The sequence below is a fragment of the Echiichthys vipera genome (genome assembly GCF_963691815.1).
Source record: "Echiichthys vipera genome assembly, chromosome: 18".
Lineage (NCBI taxonomy): Eukaryota > Metazoa > Chordata > Actinopteri > Perciformes > Trachinidae > Echiichthys > Echiichthys vipera.
In genome coordinates, this window is record NC_139843.1 from 8,498,394 (window position 1) to 8,515,492 (window position 17,099).

Here is a 17,099-nt window from a genome sequence, read left to right on the forward strand (position 1 = left end):
ACCTGGCGAACAATGTGTGACTCACAGCTCTGTCTCCACTGATTACAACCTGCCACATCTGAATACCTGCAACCAGCATGTCACTACACACAGACAGGTAACAGAGAATACAGCCAGTCCACTACTAGACCTCTCTTCTTTAACCTTGCTCCTAACATTTAAAAAAAGGCAGTGTGGGAATTCTAAAACACAAAGTTAATCTTGTGTTGTTTACAGTCCCAAAGCAAAAAGCTGATAAATGCTCTTCCCTGACTGTTTTGTTTTGGAGGATGAGCTATGCCTCCCTGTGGTGTTGGGTTTTCCTTGTTGTGAGCTTGCCTGCTCTGTCATTCTTTCAGCCTTGGTTAAAAGCGACATAATGATACCCCTGCAGCTCTCCACTATCGTCTCACTAATTAGCCCCTGATACCTAACCATCAGAAAGGACAAGCTTGTTACAATTAGAAGATAAGACAGAGAAATTGTCTGTCAATGTCAGTTCCACTGAATGTGGTTTCTCCGGGGACAGAGTCGCTCTGTCTCTTCCAATACATCAGCTGGGGAATTTGGAAAATTGGTGGTGGGTGTAGCAGGGGTGGAATGACAGGGTGAGCGGGCAGTAGGTACATTGTGTCCTTCGAGGAAAAAGCTGCCAGACTATTTACCCTTTAGGCAACACAGTTTTTTTTATATAAGTCAAACTCACAAGATGGCTTATTAGAGGAAAACATCCAGTAACATTAAACCTTTTCTCACTGCTGTGTTTAGCAACCATGTTGTTCCTGCCCATAACTGAAAAAAGTGTTTATAAAGCATAATCAGACAAAAAATGTTATGTTTTTTGAACGAATAAAATAATAAATTGACATTTTTGGAAATTATCTTGCTTTCTTGTGGAGGATTAGATACGAAATTCTGTACATTTATATGAAGCTACAGCCAGGAGACTGGTAGCTTAGCTTAGCATAAAGACTGGAAACAGTATGAAACTGCTAGCCTGGCTCTGTTCAAATAAAAAAAAAAGCCTACCAGCACCTTTAAAGCGCATTTCACAGAAACACAAACATTCTAAATGTGTCCCAGTGTGTTTCCTGTTGCAGTGTATTTGAATGGCATCAACTGACAGGACGTTAACACGGACCCAGACTGTTGCCTAGCAATGGAATTCTATTGAAAAAGTCTATTGATCTTCTCATCAAACTCTCTGCAACAGAAGGAATAAGCATTTTTTCTAAAATGTCAAACTTTTCCTTTAACTAAAATGAATTCCTTCTAAATGTAACGGTCCGATACATAAAGTGGTTGTCACCAGTGACACCATATGCCAGCCAATAAGTAACACAACATTTATGTGTTATATTGCTATTAGCTTTAAAAAACTCCTAATAGAGAGGCTTATTTATAGAGCAAAGTTACAAGAGCTGATCAATGTGATAGTGAGTGATGACATGGTTGGATAATCTTTTGGTTGCGTTTCCATAACCACTGTACAGCAACAGGTGTAAAAAATTAGTTTCAATGTTTGGCTACCATGGCAGAAAGGTGTGGACAAAAGTGGGAGCATGTGATGTTATAAGTTTCATGTGTTCTCCAGTCGACAGTAATAGTTGTTGGTCATTTTTGACACAGACCACAAAAAAAAGGCACCTCTTCCCTTCTATAGATTACCAAACACATTGCATTATAGGAAGTGTGGGATCCAATGCTTAAAAGTCAGGATACCGGAGCCTTTAATACTGCATCAATTCTTCTCCTATGAGACCCCAATTTTACTGAAAGGCAATGAAAAATCACTGGACTACTCTTATAATTTTCTGCGTTTGTGTATCCAATGTGGAGGCGATCAAGAAAACCTTTCAAAATAAAACATCACATCCAGAATAAAGTTTTAAATCAGTCACCTATGAGCAGAACACGGCAGGATGTTTAACAAGTTCTCACTTTCTATTTCAGTTGGTCGTCCTCATATCACCACATCTCTGCGTCTCTGTGCTCTCCGCCTGTGGGGAGCTGCAGTGAGTAAACCTGGGCCGGGTTAGCTATTTAAAGGACAGTGCACTACATTCAAAATCTTCACTGAGGAAATGAAGCTGGGGTGTCCATCTGCTCACACAGATGTGCGACTGTTTCCCATGCAATGTAACCTAGTTGGTAACCTAAATGCATCCACTTATTCCTGCAGACTCCTATCATTATCTGACTATAAGACACAATGTACAGTATATATCCTTTTTTCTTTACATTCAAAATGAAACTACAGGGGCCATCTGTCTCATCTATTATATATTCTAATAGTTTAAAAGGTACACCGTGTAAAATGTAGATACCACTGTTCTTCACAATGTGTTCCCATGGTAACCTGACAACCAGTACTGCCACCAACATGGCACCTGTGACATGTTGAGCTTTATCAAGACTTAAAAAAAAAAAAAGAAAACCCAGCCAACAGACACACACTGAAATCCTGAGAACCGGATGTTGATCCAGCCTTTTGTTTGAGTAAATAGCTCCTGAAGAATAAAAAACGAGGGGGAAAGCAGCGGGAGAAGAGTGTTTGGAATAATGTTAAACACACCTGGATGCAGTCGAAAACACTAGCTGTATGAAACAATCTTACAAGCATGTAGCGGTTTATTAGCTGATACCATGCTTATATGCTGCGACAGTTTATCCAACACGAGGGCATGGAGACTTTGGAGCTGCGGGTGCCTTTAACGGAGTATAAGCATTTGTAATTGTAATGAGAAATGTAACTAATTACTTTTAAAACTGCAATGATTAGTCGACTATTGGATTATTAAAAAAAATAAACCAGCAACTACTTAGATAATCCATTGTTGTTTGGTTTTTTTTTCATGCAAAAGTTGCAGCCTCTCTAAATGTCCTTTTTCCTCTGTTTTATCTCATATTAAACTGATACTTAAACAGACATCACCTTGGACAATGAATCGATTCATATAGAAAATAAAAGTCCTATTAATAGATGATGAAAACAATCGTTAGTTGCAGCCCTAATTACTTTAGCTGAGTTATTAGTAAAGGAATAAGTAAAGAGTAATTGATTATATCTTTACAGTAACTTGCCAAACACTTGCAAACTGAGAATAAGTCCTGAATCAATCACACCTATGTCTCTCTGGATTTTTAAATTCCTTCCATCAACTTCATTTTCTTCACTGAAGATCCAACTTAGAGACATGAATAATACTTTTACTATCATCAGGAGTTGCTGTAGCACTACTATGTCACACTGCAGTATTTCACGCTAGCACTATCTATAGCATCATTATACAGTAACAACTCTGCAGCGTTGCTCTATTGCCAATCTGGGCTCCTCCCCTCCTGTGCTCCTAGCATTGCCATTAATCAATTCCTGCCTCCTTCCCAGGGCGCCCAGACGCTGTGGCAGTGGTAATGACCTTGGAGACCCGCCGGCTCCGCTCTGCAGTGTCAGCCCTCCACCTCTATGGGAACAAATGTAGCATCTCCAACGGAGATCTCAGCTGAAATGTGTGAGAAATGCATATGTACTTATGTATGCTGCTGTTACGTTTGTATCCAGGAGAGAAACATTTGCTGAACAAAAGAACAAAGAGAGAACCACATTAGCCACTCACAGGGGGGGAAAAAAGCTGAGGTTGAGGTTGGTTGCCATGTTCAGGCCATAACATCCTGTTGGCTGAGATATGGCAGCTACTGTGTCTAACCCTGAAAGCACTGCCATTAAAGTAGTCCTCACTGGAAATAAGAGCCTTTAGCTGCTGCATATTAGTTAAAAAATAACACGGTGCTAGATGAGAAGCGATTATTGATAATCCTCTTAAAAACATTCCAGCCATAACATTTGAGAGCAGCTCTCATTTGACGTATAAGTTAATGTGTTCAGCGTTTATAGCATTTAGAAGCTACTGTCACATGCTAGTGAGGCCCGGAAACCAAGAGTGTAATTGGTAGTAAATACTAACAGTTTACTCCAATCTGTCGTTTGAAAACACCACATCTGAGCTTACACTTGGTCGAGTGTCATTTAGTCCGTGTGTTTGTGCGGTTACACTGTCTCACTGAAGGAGCCAGTAGGTCTTTAAATCACTTCTGATCCAAAGATTTACATGCCTAAAGAAGCACACTACATCCATATGTTTCTTGCCCCAAATCTGTTAACAATTGGCATGCAAAGTTACACTGCCATGTTGCTTGGCATGACATACAGTACACACACACACAAATCCACAAATGCTTCAGCAGGCTTCCATGGGAAACATGTGGCAAGACCACCGTGCCAGAAATCATTCTACTAGTGGTCCATCATGTGTGTGGGGACAATCTCCCCTTGAGGGTCTCATCATGTCCTCCTGGCCACTTACACCTCTAGACCTGACAGCATTAAACACAGAGGCATCCATCTTTCTCCCAACCTTGACACCTCTGGGATTCACCTCCTCCCCTCTTTCAATTATTCAGAGGCAGAGCAATTATGGCCTGGTATCAGAGCCATCGATAGTCAGCATAATGCGCGGCAGCTGGGCTGGAAATGACGAAACCGTTGTTGTGACACTTCTCATTATCACCCAGCACTGTGTGATTACAGGCACTGTGCTATGAACAGGTATTAGTGTGAGAGACATGTAGAGGGAAAGAGAGAAAGAGAAGCAGAAGAAGAAGAAGAAGAAGGGATTGTGTTTAAAGCTGGAGCCTGTCAGCGCAGTGATTCATAGGGATTTTACTGCTTGACTTGTAGGGCCATTAAGAAGAGGACAAACATGTAACATACAGCGGTATTGAATATGAGGCCGGGGTCCTTTCTGGAGGTCTAAGTATATGGTGAACCTGCATTCTTTAAATAGTTAAAGAACAATTGTGTTTTTTGCCAAGATGGGTGTTATTCTCATATGTTATTTTTATGACTATTAGTCCCAATCATACATATTTGGGAAACTGGGAATCCAACAAGAATGACATTGATTAGGGCAATGACACAAACTCTTAAAGTGTATTTCCCAAAATTCCTTTTGTATCCTATGTTTTTGGAAAGCTGTAGGAGGCTAAAGAATGTGGGCCAATAACATTTTATATATAATATTTTTTTTATGTTGTATATATTTAAATTTATATAAAAGGCATCATGGATATAAATGAGACCCAAATGGAGAAATAATTGAATTTCCCTTTAAAGTATTTTTCGTGTGTTTTTTAGTGTTTTCATCAAGAATCTTCAGAAATCGTAACACGGCCATTCTATAGCTATACATTTGATTAGCTGTGTGTCTGTGTGGCTCCCTTTTAGTTGTTCAAATGCATTTACTTACAGGAATCGATGCAGAAACATTAGCCATTTGGTAACCACATCCTTTCTGATTATAAGCCTACACTTCAGAACAAATCTGAAACAATAAATAAAATGATGACTAGTGGTCACATTATGGGTAAATCACCTCTTCGACTGATCATAAATCCATCAGAGGTCCTTTTAGAAAGTTTTAATGGTCAATAAAAAAGGATTAAACAGATTAGAATGTCGTTCTATGCAGAATCATAACAGCTGACTCAGATGGCATCTGGGAGCCTGGCTTTAGAGAGCATTACAACCAACCAGAGTGCCTCCCCCGAGAGCGTATGGCTAATTTTTATGTCATGTTATCCAAGCATAGAAATAACAGGCAATCGAGAAATCCTGTGGGATAAAGAAACCTACTGTGCTCAAATGAATTAGAATAAATCGCAGTGTCACTGCCTGTAATGATGACAATCCACAAAGCTTCTTTACCGCTGTGAGATTTATTTAACATCAGAACTGACATAGAGACGAAACAGACCTGGTTCAGAGAAATAGGGAGACATAGAGGGTGGGATCTTGCATACAACCCCCATTTTCAGACACAGAGAGACTGAGATAACCACAGTCCTTCTGGGGTCTGCGCAGGACAGACAAGATCTATCCCCCAAAATATCCTTTCATTCCCTGAGAGAAGGATGGGGAGGAGGGGGAGGACAGCGGTGGAGAAACAAGTGATAAGCACTGCTGCGGGAGAACAAAAAGCCACTTGATTCTGAGGGGAGAAACGGAGGAGGAGAGGAGATGTGGGACCAGAAGGGATAAGTGAACGGCCCACGCTGCGAGGATGAGGAGCCTGCCTCTGCTGCTCTGCGGAGATAGAGCAGACCTGTCTGCTCCGTGCAGACACAGACTATAAAACGCTCCTGTGAGTCCTTAAAAAAGGGATGTGAGGACTGGTGCTTGACATGTCCCCAGACTGTCTGCATGAGAAGCAAGGTTTTTACTGTCAAACAGCTCCGGTTTCCATAGAAAAACCGCAGTATCTTCCACAAAAACAGACCCTTTAATGCTCTCTTATCACACACCTGGCGCCAACAGGTTAGACAAACCAGCAGAAAAACAATTTGTGTTTTCACCGCATAATCCAGATTCACAGTGATCGCTGCTTTCAGCAGCAGCCTGCCTCCTATGAGAAAAAAAAAAAGTGATAGCACAGTAATTATGTTACCAAAACCGAAACACAAACACCACAACCTAACACATTTTTCACAATCCTCTTTCGCAGGATCACAGCCTCTGCACAGCACATTATGAGCAGCACTTTGTTGATTAAGATTGTGTAACCCTGTTGTTTGGTCTCTGCCTGAATTCTATAGGAATATGAGTCATTCAGAGGGGCCTTGGGAACCATAGGGAGCCTCATTGTCCTCCCTCCTCAGCAGGCTTGTAACACGACTAAGAATGGACACACACACAGTATGGAAAGCAAAGGACTAGTCTACGTCGAAGACCTCTTGGAGAACTCGCTGCCCTCTTGGAAAAAGGAAGTGCAATATCCAGTCCTTTTAGTCTGGTGACAACACAGGAATTCAGCAGCCCAGGCCCAACACTAACAACTCCTGAGAGAAGTATGGAGGCATGACAGGCCATCAGAAATCATGGACATACACACCAGGCAGGGGGCAGGAGGAGGAGGAGGAGGTGATGACATATTAGGCATTACTAAATCACAACAACAGAGAAATGTGTTTGACCTGTAGGCCACAGAGGTAACACAGGGGTCAAAATCTCACTCTCTATCTACCTAAATCTCACCCCCCCTTCCTATAAGACAATGTTTTGCCCCAAAGGACCTGATAGATTGGGCTTACTGAAAAACATATTTTGAATATTTTACATAATCTGAACCTTTTCTCGGTTTTCCGACACTTCAATGCAGGTGAAAGCAAAGTATGTGCAAATGGATCCAGCTCTGTTTTTCACAGGTGAATAGAGATTTGAAGGTTGAAGAGCCACAGATGACTGCAGCACTATGTCAAGTATAAATACGACGCAGGGAAAAAAAAGCCTTGAGAAAAGTCAGGAGGGCAAAACAACCTTGCAGCAAAAAAGAAAATGTCTTTGCTATTATGAAAACACTTCATAAAAGAAACAAACAAACATAGAAGTCCATGAAAACATCTTATTCTCGACAGCTGACATTTGTGATGTGAGATACGGGTCACACTCTTTATAAAAGCTTTTGCACATAGTTCCTTAAGTGTGCAGGATTGCATGTATGCGTGTGTGTGTGTGTGTTTCTGCAGTGTAAGCACACGTTGTCCTCCATCTGCTGTTTGATAGAGACTGTTTCCTTTCCTGTGCAGCCAGCCAACCAGCCAACCTTCCTGTACCGCTCTGCTCCAGAGCGGAAATGGGAGAAAGACTGCCACACACTCCTGACAAAAACCCTGGATAAGATATGTACACATGCAGACACATGTGGACACATGTGGACAGACAATGACTTAGCCACACATTTAAACATTTCTCCTCTCCTTTCTCTTTCCTTCCGCCGTAGACTTCAGGCTTTGTTTTCCATTCCTCCATCTACTGTATGCTCTTTATTTCTTTGTTTTTCCATGGTCAAACACCTCCCTAAGTCATTAAACAGCTTCCCAGGGACCAAAATATTTGATTTGCACAACAATGAAAGGGATTGTTGAACACAAGAAAAGTCAAAAGCATGGGTGTTGAGAGGCTTTCAAAGTTATGAAATGTCTTATTAGCTACAGAGCATGGGTTGTAATAACAGGAAAGTGAATATGTAGTTAAATATACAGGCCATTTGTGTGTATATGAAGCAGACCATCTAACGGGGAAAGCCCCGGTGACCTTTGCTAATGTTGAGAATACAAATTGAGAAACAATCATCTCAATTAAAATTCATGTATTGCTTTATGTCTGGATTTACTTCCATCTGTGTTTGCTTTAGTTTTCTGATCCTGCCTAACACAATGATATCTGTAAATCTCCGGTCTGAATTATTCTGACCACTTAAACTTCAAAATATGCTTTAAGGAACAAAAACTCCAGCTGATTTCTTTTTTTTTTTACACTACTTGACACATTCATCCTTTCACGCACACATTTAAACACAACATGTAAGGTGCCACCTGCTCATCAAGTACTAATCTAATTCAGACTCACATTCATCTACTGACAGCACAGCCTTCAGGAGCAATTGAGATTTCAGTGGCTTGTCCAAGGACACTTTGACATGCAGACTTTGAACAACTAATTGACTTAAGCAGGTTCCAAATGTCAGTACAAAGCCAAAAGTGGCTGAATTTCACTAACAACTAATAAGATGTACCTAACACAGTATGACTGCAAACCATACCATTTAAAGGGAGGTTTATGGTCTCCATAGGCGCTTGGTTGCGCACCTCTGAATTTATGTAACTACATGCATGGTCAAGTTAATGGCAGTATTACAACTGTACACTATACTGTGCAGTCTTCTAATTCTCACTGCTGTATCACACTACTGTCCAACTTCCTGTTTTTCTTTTTACCAGCCGTCAACAAGCTCAAACCACAACTCTCCAGATTGGGGAAGTGACTGAGTGGCCAGAAATATTCCATATGCCTCGAACTTGTGATAAAAGGTCTAATGATATACAAAAAAACCTCAAAACAATCCTGGGCAAATCAAAGGGAGCTGTGTGTGAGGTCTTTCAAAAAGAACCCCTGAGACTAAGTAGCGTGAACTCATAAGGAGCTGAGATCAGCAACTAAATGCAGTGATGCATCGACATGTATGCAGGCCCTTATAAATTACCTGGATGAGTGTTGAATCAATGTATGCTGATTCTCAGATCCATAATAGCAGGTCACCAGGCTCTGACAGAGTCCAGTAGTCACATTGTTGTCGTCGTCGTCGTCTTCAGGGGGAGGTTGGACGGAGGTCTGCCCTCACAGCCAAGTGAGGAGAGATGATCCCTCGGTCCAGGCAGCAGCGAGTCGCAGGTCTCAGCGCTTCACTTCCAGGGGCTCCCCGAGCAGCAGCAAGCCTGGCACTGCAAGCCTCAAAGGGATGCTGCTCACCACCTTTATTTTAACAAGCACAGAGAGCATGTTAGACAATTAACAACACAGCAAAGACAGAAAGACAGATAAGGAGGAGAAGTTGGAGGAGGGGGGAGGTGTGATGCAGTTCCTGTCTTGAGCAGAAACGGTATGAAGCAAGAAGAGAGTGCAGCTCAGAGGAAAGGACAGCTTCCTCAAAGAAGGAGGTCGTGAAGTAATCGGGAAATATACACCCTCTATAGGTTACCCTTCATGCATAATGATGCCATTAGTCTTTGAGGGAAATTCAGAAGAAAGTATGAACATTTCCTCATCAGCAAAGAAATAGGGAAGATGGCACAAAGTCAAAGAATTTGCTCAAGGGTGATATGCAGATGGTCACAAAATGTACTGTATCCATGGTGAAGAAATTACTTTTAAATTAGTCAGGAGAGTTCAATTTTAGGGGTAACATCTGACAGAGCGCCCATAATGCAAATTACTCTTCCAAACGTAGCAGACACTAAGTCCTAGTGCACATCACTTTGCATGCAGGCTATCCTCTTTTTTTACTATTTCAGTCTATTTGTATGAAAAAATACTGCTACATACTGTGCATGAGCTATAGTAAAGAGTGCATGTTGGTGACATCTAATATATAATCCCCGCTATTACCCACGGGAGGCCTGAAAGGAGGGTATGGAGGGAGGGAGGGGGGACATGGAGCACAATTTATCTACCTGGGAACACTGAGCAGCCAAAGAATTTGGAGGCAGCATTTTCATGTGGAAACCTTGTACAGTAAGTACAGTTTTACCTTCAACTGAAGGATTCGGGGTGAAATCTTGATTGGGTCGATTACATTCTATAAAATATGAAACCATTTCTAAAAATTCAAAACTAAACGCTCAAGAGTGTTCTTTTCTCTGCTCTTGTAACTTTGACATTTGAAGATACAAGGTTTTCACCTGCCAGCGGCGGGGAGCATGCCGAGATGTTGCTATGGCGACGTTCTCGTCTAGCCGAGCAAAAGGGAGGTGGGGAGGAGGGTTCTCCTTCTCCCTGTCTATCCGTTTCCCTTTTTTTCTAGGCTGCACTGACAAATTAATGGACATCTCCTACAGCTCTCCCCATCTACACCCCTTCTCCTTCTGGTGTTCAATGAAAACAGGCAGTCAAGATTTGCTTTATGACATCCTGGAAAATGAGCTATCATGCTTTAGGATTTCAATGACAGCCAAATACTGGCAAGAGCGGCGGAGTCCGTGCTCAGAAGGCCAGATAGAGTGAAATGTATATAAAAAAAAAAGATCATATCAGTAATCCTGCGTGATGTATTTTTCAATATACACCTACGTTCCTGGAAAGCACTGAGAGGGAGTATTTCAAATCACACATCAACTCATAGTTCATAAATAAATAATACGAGGTCTGACAGTGTGGAATCAGATCAAGAAACTATTGAATAATAGAAGAGCTTTCCTGTAATGCAATCGGATTCAGAGCATCAGGCTCCAGGAAGAAACACAGCAGCACATAAAAGCTGCTGAATGCAGAATATAATTTGTATGTGTAAAATCTAGTTATGTCTCCTGTGTAGTCCATCTAAGGGTCACCGCTTGTGCCCTCTCGCAGCATCGACTGGGCAGCTTAAGTGAGAAAAGCAATGACGGCATGTGGTGAACCGTTTACATTCATCAGTGTATCATTTCCTCACAGTCATAGACTGATTACCACAGTGCACATGATAAACACTACAAAAATATTGGTCTCATACAAGATTCATTATAGATTTGAGTTCTGAAATAACAAATGGCTGCCAAAACGTGCTTGGGTATACTGCTAAACTCATTCGTGCTTGTCTTAAAAAAAAAGAGCAGGTTCCTGGTGTTTCTTGGGATTGGACATTTAGTCCATTATAGCCACTTATATCTATGTAGTCAGAGCGCACGCACGCACACACACGCACGCACGCACGCACGCACGCACGCACGCACGCACGCACGCACACACACACACACACACACACACACACACACACACACACACACACACACACACACACACACACACACACACACACACACACACACACACACACACACACACACACACACACACACACACACACACACACACACACACACACACACACACACACACACACACACACACACACACACACACACACACACACACACACACACACACACACACACACACACACACACACACACACACACACACACACACACACACACACAGGCAATGTATCAGCTCCCTGCTCTCTGCCAGATGTGGGGTCTGTGTGTGATTAGAAGCATTTTTTATTTTCTTTGGTACATCACTTCTGTGTGCTTCATCTGAGGGTGTAATGGATTGCCCAACATGTAGACTCCTGCACGTGTAAGATTTACAGCAAAAACACAGTTTCACCAAAACTCTCATACAGCTGTTATTTCCCCTGACAAGACTCTAAACTCAGCTGAAAATACATAGAACTAAGGTGACAAATAGCAGCTCAAAGACAGACGGATGGCACACAAACAATATATGCATACACACACACACTTGGCTCTTTGACTTGTCCACCACTCGGGGGGTTGTGGTCAATCAGATTAGAACATCACACCAAGATCTCCGTGTGCACCGACACAAATCCATTTATAGAGATAAGCTTTGAGGGCAACCGCTGGCACGCACGCACGCACACGCTCGCGCGCGCACACACACACACACACACACACACACACACACACACACACACACACACACACACACACACACACACACACACACACACACACACACACACACACACACACACACACACACACACACACACACACACACACACACACACACACACACACACACACACACACACACACACACACACACACACACACACACACACACACACACACACACACAAACACCAGAGAAAATGAGAGGGGGGGAGAGAGAGAGAGAGAGAGAGAGAGAGCGAGAGAGAGAGAGAGAGAGAGATGTCATCTCACTCACTGAGGAGGCATCTGAGTCGCTATCGAGCCGCATCAACAAAGCACAGTACTGGGTTTACAAAAGTCCTCTCTGACCTGACACAGTGTGTCAATTCAAATCACAATGCCTCCATAAAAATTCAGACCTCCATAAATGAGTTCCAAAATAAATCTTAAAGGTGAGATGATTAACAGGATTGCAAAGCAAACAAAATGTAATACTCTAATACAAAATTAGCTTTTTTCTTATGATGATTTTACTTCCTCTGGCTTTTATTCATAGAAATCAATATGAGGGGTAAAATGTACTATGCAATCTGTGTCCAGAGGCTGCACTTCGGAGAGAAATGGCTTGGAACCACTAACATAGAGTGATTAGTTCTTAGGCAATATAAAATATGAGCAGGGCTTTTTTTTTTTAATGCTGCGTAATGCATAATAAGCTATACAGCAATAAGACGGTGTTACATTTTTAATGATTAGACTTTAATTAAAATAGAGCAGCAGCAGCCAGGCACCTGCTTTACCAAGTCAGTGTTAGAGAGATGTAAAGGTGAGAGACGGGGCGAGGCTCATTGGGATTTTTGGTGTTTACAGGCAAACTTAAAAGGGACAAAATCACCTCCAAAATGAAAACAGCAGCAGCAGGAAATTATAATAAATGGCAGTGCAGGAGTGTGGACTCTATGCCTCTATGATCAAATGTGAATAGAGCCGCGTCCTTGATGAGCTGTCCACACATTGTGAGCTTAATGTTCCAGAGCGAGAGGACAGACGGCAACAAGGGGTGTGATTTTGTCAGCAGAGAATCCCTCGCCCGTCCGCCTCACCGATGTATCTTGGCATGCAGGTTTGCTGAGCCCCGCTGAGTGGCCCTTTGCCAAAGCAAGCAAGATGTGAATGTGATATCATATAGCGGCTCTTCCAAACTTGGCAATCGCTGTTATAATCAAATATCTGGAAATTTCCTAAAGGGCCCGGGCAGGACTAGATCATTTACTGACAGACTATGTATGTGATGGACTACATCAATAGTGGTATTCATTTAGTGGGCAGCTAAATTAAATCCTGATTTAATACGCACCAGTGGCTCGCTCAGATCAATAACAAATAGAGTGATGGAATAAGCCTCGAAAAGGGAGGAAATGTCCAAAATCGATCAAGAAAATAGGTGAGAAACTGTTGCTACGGCCCAATGTAATGACTTCCAGGTTGTTTTAAAATATATACCAAGTACCTGCACACTAATGACTAATGGCGTGGTGCTATTTACCAATGTTGTCATGCAAACCATAGACATGGTAAGCCATGGTATCGGTACTAATATTGGTATTTGACATTTCTGAATAATACCCGGCCCTGTCACTCAGCCATGCCTGTAATTATGCAGAACTTTAAGCCTTAATATAATTTTAAAAAGTGAGTTATAAAATAAAGAAAATCAATCCCTGTATGCCAATTAGGAAAAGAGACCAAAACCATCCAGCGGGAAATAAAAGTACATATATTCGTTGCTATGGAAATGATACACCGTCTCGTCTAGTCGCAGTGGTGTAAAGTGGCAGGGTTCAGAATGTTGTAGACCTGTGCATTGTAAGTAATTGCAAGTTTCAACTCATCTTTGGTCTGGACTGGGCTTTATGTTGCATCCTGTGACTGCAGTATAACGATGCTGTTTATTGTTTATTGTTTTGTCTGTTTAATGTCCAATGAAGGTCTGTGAAATGTAGCGTCAAATACATTGCTGACAGTGTGTGGGAGTTCATCACTGTTACATTATATTCCATCCTCCTACGCACCTGCCCCATGAGTTTGCATTAGGTTATATAGTATTTGTTTAACAACTATAAAAAACTAAAACAATCTTTAGTTTATTATAACTGCAGCATGTAAAAACAGACAATATTCAGACCTATATCCCACAATACGATACGCATCCCCTCGGTGATGGAGTCTCTCTTCCCTTCCTTTCTCTCACTTCCTCTCCCAAAGCTTTTTCTCCCAGGCACCTGGGAGCAGCTCAGACAGAACGGGGTTACGATTAAACAAGTCCCCATCCAAAGATTCCCTGCAATAGTTAAACTCCATGAACCCAACCTGGTAAATATTCATGACAGAGAAATGGTGGTATTCTAGGACAAGGGGAGGGGGGGCGTTCATCAGCCGCTACAAAACATTCTCTCCTACGCACAGGACGACACACAGACTGACATTAATGGCCATGTAAGAAACATGTACACCCACACAAAGGGAATAAACACCCTGTGGATTTCTCAAGCTTACTGTTTGTATATCTGGCCAGAGCCCAAGGCTACACGTCTTGTCTGTCTGCGCAACCTTGTCTGGGAATGGAGATGTTTCGCACGTTGGTGAGAGAGCCATGAACGCCTCCACTTCTTTCACAGAGAACTGCCAAAAGAAGGAACTGGAATGGGAAATCAAAACGCATATGTAGCTGTTAAGTCATTTGAAACTGAGCTCTCTTTCAGGAATTGGGTTATTTATCTACTCGTATCATTGCAACAGAAAGCTATTGCGTAATTATCACATACATCAACAAAAAGACATGGGTGAGAATTGTTTTAAAACCAGCTCTGGAAGACACTCTCCTGCTTTAGGCTGTGTGAATAATAAAACACACAACTCCTCCACTGTCCCTCGTCTGAAAATTGAGCATCTTTGGCTACTGGTCAGAAGAACTACTCCTCTCCGCTTCACCTCTTTGTGATTGTATGAGGCTGACTCAGAAGACTCGCTGTCCACAAGCAGGAAGTGAGTAAGTTTAGATCATATCCTGTGTGTGAACAGTGGTTTACAGCCAAACGGGGGGTATAAAATTAGCTGGACTGTGAGAACTAGAAAGAGAGTGGGCTGAGATAGAGAGCGAAGAAACAGACTCAACCCCCCACTCACATAAAAAAGTAGGATACAGGGGATGGAAAAGAGTTGGAGCCATACTTGGAACAGCTCTGGGTGTGCAGCCTTCCTGTCGAGTGTGACAACTCTGGCCACACTAACACAGATGTCATCGTTGGCTCAATGCTGGCTCAGTTGTGTGGCATATTAAGCCAGATTAGAGAGGGAAGCAGCACACTGCATATTTGTGAGCTATGACCTAGAACATTCATTGTGGGTGTGTCTCACGCCCGTAAGCCAAGTTTTACTATGCTAAAATTACTCATTCTGTAATAAATATTGAAAAATACCAGACCACAGCTGACGTGGACCAGTGGTCACCGGGACTCAGTTATTAGTTTTAAAGGTATCCTGTCGTAAAGTGTTGGAGAAGTGGGACATTTTGCACTTTAAGTTTGGGGAATAACCAGATTATTTACGTGTATTTAGGACGTATGCACAAAACTTTATTTCAAGCCATCAAGTTGGGATATTTTACTGTGCATCAAAGGGATGGCCAGACAGACGAAGCTCAGCTAGGAAAAACCCACATCCCTTATCACTATAAAATAAATATGCAATAATCTTTTCATACTGAAATAACACAGATTATGCTTAAAGTTAGTTTAAGGATATGCCGATGTATTAGTAATGTAGATCCTGATTTTGAAGTAACCACCAGTCCATTTAATGTTTTAAGTGACTGCTGATTAAGTTGGGAATGATGTAGTCAACTTACAGTACATTACTGATATAAATTTCTCATCTCATTGCGTATAAATGTTAAGTGTTTGGAAATAAAATATCTACAGGAGATACACAGCAACAGTAGCACTTTGTGTCGAGCTGTGTCCACCTGATAAATGTACTACAAGTTGAATATACTCTGAGGGAAATGTCTGGCTTTTTAGCTGCTAAATAAGAGTATGACTATGAGAGTGGTGAGAGTGAACCACAGCAGTAAAGTTGCAGAGTAAAAATGTCCGTCAGGTGATAAAAGTTTTGTTTGGTTTCGTCACTATACGCGACCCCTCACACATTCACAGCTTTAACATCAAGATGCTGCTATAACAATTTGAGTTAATCTTATAGTAATCACATCACAGAAGTGAAGTGAACTGTGACTTGTGACTCACTACTACAGCTGGACACCCCAGTACTGTCCTGAAGAAAGTATGCCTGCGACAGGAAGTAGGAGCTCATAGGAAGAACGCCCTGTAAACTTAAATCAACAGGATATGGATGATTTACAGGGAAACATCCACTGCACTCAGGACCAGTAACCAAACACGCTTGAAATAAAGTTCTCAAACCTCTTTGTATCTTTCTCTTCAAAAGGCATCACTTCAGCTGATCTACACACAAGTAAATACTGTAATCTAGTCATCAGACAGAGGGGACCTTGCACCCCACACCCTACCCTCCTTCCAGGAAGCAGCCATGTAAATACTCTGTAAATGCTCTTCTGACATGTAACGTGAAACAGGCTGAAGGCCACCGGCTGTAGCTTGGAGGGCAGAAGGATCAGATTTGCAGGGCTGGTGGCAGATGCACTAGCCACATTTTGATATTCCTCCCCAAAAATAAAGTGACAATGGAAATACAACTCTTGCCGCAGAGATGCTGTGCATTTCACAAATAGACCCGAGAGGATTGAGTTCTGTTCTTCAGAGCATAGTGTGCCACACAGTTCAAACAATATCACAAACAGGATTTCTTTTCCAGGGGCTTAGTTTACAGATGCAAATACTCTGGTGTGTTACTTTAATCTTTTTCCTTGCAGTTACATGATTTCCCTCTGGAAATCATGATTCGGAGAGTTCAGAGAGAAGCCCTGCTTTGGTAATCCCTAACAGGTAACAGGAAATTGGCCATTCAGCACATCATCTACAGTAGCT

At 41.9% G+C, this 17,099-nt stretch overlaps 1 protein-coding gene across 2 annotated transcripts in view; it reads right to left on the bottom strand.

Moving 5' to 3' along the window:
* Positions 1-17,099, bottom strand: part of LOC310960822 (receptor-type tyrosine-protein phosphatase epsilon-like) — a 52,788-nt gene that overhangs the window by 16,813 nt on the left and 18,876 nt on the right. For both annotated transcript variants that reach the window (XM_083932631.1, XM_083932630.1), the window contains exon 2: positions 9,078-9,346. The gene's annotated coding sequence lies outside the window, so the exon portion shown is untranslated. The remainder of the gene's footprint in view (positions 1-9,077; positions 9,347-17,099) is intronic.